The sequence below is a fragment of the Bison bison genome, unplaced genomic scaffold (assembly GCF_000754665.1).
Source record: "Bison bison bison isolate TAMUID 2011002044 unplaced genomic scaffold, Bison_UMD1.0 scf7180017864136, whole genome shotgun sequence".
Lineage (NCBI taxonomy): Eukaryota > Metazoa > Chordata > Mammalia > Artiodactyla > Bovidae > Bison > Bison bison.
Window position 1 is genome coordinate 5,028,442 of NW_011494708.1, and position 9,234 is coordinate 5,037,675.

The following is a 9,234-nucleotide window of genomic DNA, read 5'->3' on the forward strand; positions in this document are numbered from 1 at the left end:
CTTAAGGCAAGAGAGGAGGGAGTGCACGTGGCTGTCACTCACAACCCATATTTCTTCCATCTAGATGTTCTGTAGTCTCCCAGAGTTTCACAGTCTTCCTGGATCCAGTGCGTCTAGCCAGGCCTAGAGCCGAGAGAGGGTGGCAGAATTATGCAGGAATTTTATGGGTGAATTCTCTAAGTTTTGCAACACTTCTGCCTATATGCCATTGGCTGAAACTTTATCACAAAACTGCATCTTATTGTCAGAAAGCATTAGAAATATAATCTAGGAATGAAACTATGGTTGTTAATGGGGAAGAATAGGGGGAAGAGATACTTAAGGAGTTTGGGATTGACATGTACATGCTGCGATATTTAAAATGAATAGAGAACACGGTCATAAAGTATAGTATAGGGAACTCTGTTCAAAGTTATGTGGCAGCCTTAATGGGAGGGGAGTTGGGAGAGAATGGATACATGTATATTTATGTGTGTGTGTGTGTGTGTGTGTGTGTGTGTATGGCTGAGGCCCTCTGATATCCACCTGAAATGATCACAACATTGTTAATTGGCTATACGCCAACATAAAGTAAAAAGTTAAAAAAATTAAAAATTAAAAAAAAGAAATGTAGTCTAAATGCTTGTCCTGGTAAAGAAAAGAAAAATCACATTTATTAAGAATTACTCATAACCAATAATTATTACACCATACTGCTTCCCATAAGCTCACCTTTGATGTGCTTAACAAATATACATGTATATATTAATATATGATAAGTACACATTGATATCATATATCTACTGTTTTGTCTGACAATTGCAAGCTATTAAGTAAAAACTTACCCTCATGGAAACCATTTTTACACATAAATTCATCAATTCTTTTCATTTTATATTAAAAATAAACATATTTTATTTAAATTTCATCCGATTGATTTTTTCCTTAGGGAAACTTGCCTTAATTTGCTCCACAAATTAAACTACAGTATTTTAAAGGGATTTATCTTCCATATTACTTAAAATTTTATCTGACATTTTAAGAAATGATGTGTGCTGGCTTGAATACTTTTGAAATGAGTGGTTCTGCAAACATTTTAAAATGCTATCTATATATCAGCAGAAATATGTCTATTTCCCTGTCCTGCAAGTTTCCCCATACAGCAGGTCATTTTCACATCACATAGAATGTATTTTGACTGTTGCTATTGGATTCACCTTGTTGTTTGGAAGCTTCATGTATTTGAGTACAAAAAAAATTGAATTTCAGTGAACAAAAGTACTGATAAAGTATTTTTTAGTAAGTTAGGGGCATCATGAAAAAAAATATGTACAAACTATAGTGGACTCTTGAAATCCCTTATAATCATAAAGTGAATTTAAAAGAGCAAGAAGGCAGTATAAATTTCAGAAAAGTTATATCATATTAACTTCATCATTTGGCTAGCAGTAGGCAAGTTGCACAAATGGAACTTGATTTATACTGAATTTCCACTTTTTCTTTCAATAGAGAGGGGAAGGGGAGAGAGAGAAAGAGATCCAAAAGAAGATAGAGGACAGAAATATAGAATTTTGGGAACAGAAATATAGATCTTTGGGCAAGTATCATACCTCAGGAACTGTTTTCTTCCTCTCTTATCAAAGAAGAGGCCAAATGGACTGAATATACAGTTAATTTTCTCTTGGGAGCAAATCATCCCCGTGAAGGTCAAGCTCTGGGAATGAGTATAGGTGTCATCCCAATATTTTCAGGCCTAGACATCAGGCCTATTCAGTAGGGTAAATAATATTATTATGCGGTGATTTGATATAACAAGGCAATTTGACTGTGGTTGAAATGTATTCATTTATTTGAATGATCTAGACTAATGTTTCTCAACCATGGGTGATATTTTTCCCCCAGGAGAAATTTCTGGAGACATCTGTGGTTGCTAAGATTATAACAGATTGCATTTAGAATCTAGTGAGTTGAGGCCAGGGATACTGCTAATTATCCTACAATACACAGAACAGTTACTCACAATAAAGAATTATTTGAATCCAAATTTCTATACGCCAAGATTGAAAAATTGTGACTTATAACTATAGTGTTTTATATACATATGAAAATAGTCCCTACTTCATGTAGAAAGAAAGAGTCGCTCAGTTGTGTCCAGCTCTTTGTGACCCCCTGGACTATAGCCTGTCAGGCTCCTCTGTCCATGGAATTCTACAGGAAAGAATACTGGAGTGGGTTGCCAATCCCTTCTCCAAAGGATTTTCCCAACCCAGGCATTGAACCCAGGTCTCCTGCATTGCAGGCATATTCTTTACCATCTGAGCCACCAGGGAAGCCCCTATTTGATGTAAGAAAGATTAAAAGTTGGAGTATCAATTTATCAGTTCCTACTTTTGTTATAAAATAGTTAAGTGATTATGCATTAAAACTAGACCTCATTTTCCCCCTGCTCTAGTTCTTGCCACAGAGAACACATTATCTATCATTTAATTCTCTTTTGTTTTGCTCTGTTTAATTTAGACTGTCAATTTCTGCATACTCCCTATGCTTGACCCTCCTGGCATAATCCCTTTCGCAGGCGTGCTGGCCCCATATACTACTAATTGAATCATCAGCCCTTCAAGGCAGGACAGACATTAACCAATGGAGTGAAGGCTCTATATGGTGAATGTGACCTTTCATTTTTCCAGGTTTCTTCCCCAAAGGTCTCCCATCTTATTTCACTCCATCAGGCAGCCACAGTCACTGGAGAATGTGGGAGATATCAGATAGCTGCTGCTGCTAAGTCACTTCAGTTGTGTCCGACTCTGTGTGACCCCATAGACGGCAGCCCACCAGGCTCCCCCATCCCTGGAATTCTCCAGGCAAGAACACTGGAGTGGGTTGCTGTTTCCTTCTCCAATGCATAAAAGTGAAAAGTGAAAGTGAAGTCGCTCAGTCGTGTCCGACCCTCAGCAACCCCATGGACTGCAGCCTACCAGGCTCCTCCATCCATGGGATTTTCCAGGCAAGAGTACTGGAGTGGGGTACCATTGCCTTCTCCGGATATCAGATAGACCAGATGGCAATCCCTGCTCCTCTGTTTCGGATTGTCGCTTCCTACTCTTTTTCCTATGGCTTCATCACTTGGCTTAATACATTTCACAGGGGGTTCTGATTTAGTTGGCTGTGTAACCCTTCAGTTCTTTCATGAATGATTAACTTGTTATTCAGTATTAATGTCTCCTATAAGCAATCTTGCCTTATAAAGCTGGGCAGATTATTAAGCCAGAAGTCTGATCTGAAACAAAATGGAAATGTTCTATTTTGAAATCTTGACTTCCTTTGTTTTATTGAGAATCTGGGAAGTATTGGTTCAGAAACTATCTTCTCTGTTTTAATGTAGTAAAATTGTACATAGGTCAAATAGTCGATTCAACTAGTTGAGGTCAATACCTATGAAACATTCTGGAAGGTAAATTTCTGGTAAATCTTCCAAGAAAAGTGGGAAAAACTTGGATAATCATTGTTGTTGTATTCAGACATTAAGTTGTGTCCAACTCTTTGTGACCCCATGGACTGCAGCACTCCAGGCTTCCTTGTCTTTCACTATGGATAATCATATTGGTGTCCAGATACTTGCATAAACATAGCTCTTGCTTCTATCACATAGCAAGCATATACAAAAAGTAACCAGGCCTGAGAACAGGATTTTCATCCTTGGAAGAGGTAATATATTACCTCCTAAATAAAAGAAGAATTGCATGTTGGCCTTGGAGTCAGATAATGGTGACTTCAAATCATATCTTCGCCACTACCTCTGCCTCTGTAATCTAGGGAAGACGATTTAACCTCTCTGAACTTCAGGTTCTGCATCTACAAATCAGTTAAAGTAACTCCAAATTTATAGTATTGAAAGGATTACGGTTTAGCAAGGATTACAGTATATGTACCTATTGCTATAATGTTCATATATACACATATGCAGGTATAAATATGTATATATGCACATAATGCTTAATGCATATTTGTATACACATGTATGTATTATGTATATATGTATTGATAACAGTCCTTATCTCAGACTGGTCCTATTTACAGAAAAAGATTGGTTAATACTATCATTCTTACTTGACCCACTGTTGTGTATCACATATGCTACTCCAATAGCTGCAACATCAGCATTGGGAATGACTTCAACTTTAGGAGTTCGGGGACCATGTTCCTAGTTAATTCAAGCCAACTGCTAGATGTAGAAACCCTAAAGGATTATACACACAGAATTCCCTTGAAAAGTCAAGCTCCCTGTGCTTATTCATGCATATACCTTTGTTTTTGTTATTCCTACTCCCTCCATACCTGTATTTCCCTAATGTTAGTAAAAACCTTCTACTTAATTGCAAAAAAAAAAAAGAAAAAACCCACATTGGGTTTTGTTATGAGCTTAATTATACCCTACCAAAGTCATGTTTAAGCCCTAATCCCCAGTATCTTAAAATGTGGCTACATTTGGAAGTAGGACATATAAGTAGGTGATTAAGTCAAAGTGCAGCCAGTATAGTGGACCCTAACTTAATCTATTTGGTATTCTTAGAAGAAAAGAAAATGTGGTTACACAAAAAGAAACATCAGGGTTGCATGTGCACAGAGAAAAAAGATTATGAGGACACAAGAAAGAGTGGCTACCTGGAAGTTAAGGAGAAATGTCTCAGAAGAAATGAACCCTGCTTACACCTGGATCTTGAACACTGAGAAAATAAATTTCTGATCTTTAAGCCACGATTCTGTATTTTTTTTCTTTTTACCTTATCTCTGGAAAACTCATACAAGCTTCATGGGCCACTTCAAAATACTACCTTAAAGTATCTAGAATGACATCTAGAAAGTGGTGATTTCTGGTTTGAGTTCTTAAACATAAAATCAGAACTTCAAATTTAGAAGAGATTGTGACTGCATCAAGATTGCTGGGACAAATATCAATAATCTCATATGTGCAGATGACACCACCCTTACGGCATAAGAACTAAAAAGCCTCCTGGTGAAAGTGAAAGAGGAGAGTGAAAAAGCTGGCTTAAAACTCAACATTCAAAAAACTAACATCATGGCATTCGGTCCCATCACTTCATGACCAATAGACAGGGAAACAGTGGAAACAGCAATAGACTTTTTTTGCAGGGGCTCCAGAATCACTGCAGATGGTGACTGCAGCCATGAAATTAAAAGACTCTTACTCCTTGGAAGGAAAGTTATGACCAACCTAGATAGCATATTCAAAAGCAGAGACATTACTTTGCTAACAAAGGTCCATCTAGTTAAGGCTATGGTTTTTCCAGTAGTTGTGTATGGACGTGAGAGTCTGACTTTAAAGAAAGCTGAGTGCTGAAGAATTGATGCTTTTGAACTGTGGTTTTGGAGAAGACTCTTGAGAGTCCCTTGGACTGCAAGGAGATCCAACCAATCCAACCTAAAGGAAATCAGTCCTGAATATTCTTTGTAAGGTCTGATGTTGAAGCTGACACTTCAATACTTTGGCCACCTAATGTGAAGAACTGACTCATTGGAAAAGACCCTGATGCTGGGAAAGATAGAAGGTGGGAAGAAAAGGGGATGACAGAGGATGAGATGGTTGGATGGCATCACTGACTCAATGGACATGAGTTTGAGTAAACTCTGGGAGTTGGTGATGGATAGAGAGGCCTGGTGTGCTGCAGTCCATGGGGTCGCAAAGAGTCAGACACAATTGAATGACTGAACTGAACTATACTGAGTCAAAGCTATGGTTTTTTCAGTAGTCATGTGTGGATGTAAGAGTTGTATCATAAAGAAAGCTGAGTGCCAAAGAATTGATGCTTTTGAAGTGTGTTGAAGAAAACTCTTGAGAGTCCTTTGGACTGCAAGGAGATCGAACCACTCAATCCTAAAGGAAATCAGTCCTGAATATTCATTGGAAGGACTGATGCTGAAGCGGAAGCTCCATTACTTTGGCCACCTTATGTGAAGAACTGATTCAGTGGAAAAGACTGATACTGGGAAAGACTGAAGGCAGGAGGAGAACAGGATGACAGAGAATGAGATGGTTAGATGGCATCACCGACTCAATGGACATGAGTTTGAACAAGCTCCAGGAGTTAGTAATGCACCGGGAAGTCTGGTGTGCTGCAGTCCATGGGGTCACGAAAAGTTGGACATGACTGAGCGACTGAACTGATGATTACATCAATTTAAATGTTGGTTTCTCCACATCACTGTGTTCACTTTCACTGTAGCTTTTCATTACAATCTGAAATTTAATTCTATCTTTATTTTCTGTAGCTCCATCACACTAGAGAATAATCTTAATGAAAGGAAGAAGTGTGTAGTTTGTTCAGTACTTTTATTGGCAACTGTGAGGAGAGCACCTGGAGGAAAATAAGAGGGCAATAAAGAACAGTTGAATTATCAGATGAAATCATAGAGCTCTGAATAATTTATCATCATAAGGTAGTAAGGATGACATGATTTACTTCTTCATCATAAGCAGCTAACCACCAAAATAAGCAAAACAGAAGCACCAGAAGTCATCAATTATTTATGATGTTGGATATTCAACTGTGATATTAGCCCTGAGACTAGGAAAGATTTTGAAGGGTTAACAATGTTTGAAATATGCTTTGATATTCTTTTAAAATGCAATATGTTTACCACACATTTGTGAAGTGTGATTCAAGGCCATTGCCTGAAAACTCTAAAGCACTTTAGAGCTTTTATAAAGATGTCTGAGTTTGGGTAAACACTTTCCTGCAGCCTCTAGAGACTGTATTTAACTTAAGTTCTAAGTGACCTTTAGACCTGACAAACATCTCTTGCAAAGTGTATTTTAGTTTATTTGGAGTGGGAAGTAAATGACTGATAAATTTTGTTTATATTTCACTACAAAAGAGATGCAAGTTCCTAGCATGATGCTGTTAATTGGCTGGTAAAAATGTATACTGGGTGTTCAAAGAATGAATGTTACACCAAATGTTCAATATATCAAAATGAGACTATTTTTGAGAAGCTGAGTTTAAAACCCTCCAAATACATAAATTACTGGTGAACACAATTATATATAATCTTCTGCTTTTGTCTTTGTAAAACAAAAGAATATTTGTGACAAATTTTGAAAAATAATTGGTAAACTTCACACACCTAATTGAATTTACAAGTGTACGTTGTATTCTGTTGTATTGCATAGTTAACATAGTTTAATTATTTTTATTGTATTCCTCTTTCTCATTAAAATTTCTGCATAATATTTAAAAGCATGGTTTCAAATTTAAGCAGACTACAGTTATAATCCTAGATCTGCCACTTACCAACTGTGTAGGCTTTCTAATTTTATAATATCTTATTGGTACCTATTATTGGCAATAGTTCATATACTTCACAGGTACCCTGAGAAATATATATTATATAATGTCTATAATAATGTTAGATGATATTTTTTGACACAAATTACATAGTCAATAAATTTGAACTATTTTTACTTTTGTAGGGATTTTATTTCTGTGAATGTGTATGTGTTTGAGATGCTTAAAGGTTTAGTCTAGACTTCTGGGCAACCCCATAACTAGCACTGCTAAGTCGCTTCAGTTGTGTCTGACTCCGTGCGACCCCATAGACAGTAGCCCACCAGGCTCCCCCGTCCCTGGGATTCTCCAGGCAAGAATACTGGAGTAGGTTGCCGTTTCCTTCTCCAATGCATGAAGGTGAAAAGTGAAAGTGAAGTCGCTCAGTCCTCTGAGCGACCCCATGGACTTCAGTCTACTGGTCTTCTCCATCCATGGGATTATCCAGGCAAGAGTACTGGAGTGGGGTGCCATCGCCTTCTCCATAACTAGCACTAGTAAATGCCAAATTAACATGTATACATGCTTTAACTTCAAGAAATTGATAATTTATTCATCATGAAACTAACACTTTATTTTAAGCAATATTTTACAAGTTGTTACTTTATTTATGAAAGGTTACATGGTCTTTTTCATGTCTTTTAAGAGAATAGCTCATATATATCTTTAGGCAAGTGCCACAAAAAAGATATTAGCAGTTTTTTGGGGGCTAAAGGAATTCTTACTTTATTTTAAATTACAAGACTCTTTTTTGAAATCATGATCAAAATCTATGCCATAAACAAATCCATCACCTCCAAATGTTTCTTCATGTCCTCTTTTTAAAATTATTATTATTACATTTTTTGTATTAAGAGAACTCAACATAAGATCTCTTTTTAAGGCTAAGTGAACAGTTTGCTTTTATCTGAAAATAAACTATGCAATTTTGTGTAATCTGCTGTAGCAGATTGAACATTCTAACAGGCTGATTAGGAGACAGAAATTGACAGGCAGCGATGTTATTCAGTGTTATTCTTGGGGTCAAAATGGTGAAAAGGGAGTGACTAAAACAAGACTGGCAAGAGGGAGAGGTTGGGCTGTGATGAACAACAGAAAAGGTTTTAGCCGACCCCCCATGGGTCTTTACATTCCTACCCTGACTGCTCACTGAATGGAGGTTGTCTCAAGGAAGTAGCCTGATCTTGAACAACGTGACTCTCTTCAGATGAGGGCAATCACTGGGAAGAAAGCAGATTTAAAGTGGTACAACATATGATAGGAACCTGGATTTCACATTGATATGCCCATATCCGCACCTCTTGTGTTGTAAAATAGCTTTAATGCAGAGTTATTTAGCATCTTGTATCAGTAAACTGGACATTCCATTAATCTTTGAATAGAGGTGCTAGATTAGGCCCTTCTTGGAGGAAAAGAAAAACCATATCCAGGATATATATCAATGTCAATCAAAACAAGTTGCTGCTCCTTTCAGAGAAGAATGTGTCTAACGGAGTTAGTCTTCCGCCAAGTGGCTATTTGGACTCTTACAAGGATGGTACCAAATTGAGGAATTAGCATCAGTCTTGGTCACTGGCAGGTGAACTGTTGAGAGGCAGCAGTGTTCTTAGATTTGAACATCCTTGGTAGCCACAGTTATGCAGTTCATGGGTCTATTGTGCCAGTACTGAGGTGGCTGCTGGACAAATTCTGAAAAGATGCCAACAAGCCTAGTCAATCTATTTAGCTGTTTAGTGCCTCTTCTAGGATGTTTTCTAATGGGTGTTAACATGTGATGCAAAGATCCTCATCAGATCAGATCAGTCAGTCAGTTGTGTCCGACTCTTTGCGACCCCATGAATCACAGCATGCCAGGCCTCCCTATCCATCACCAACTCCCGGAGTTCACCCAGACTCACGTCCATCGAGTCAG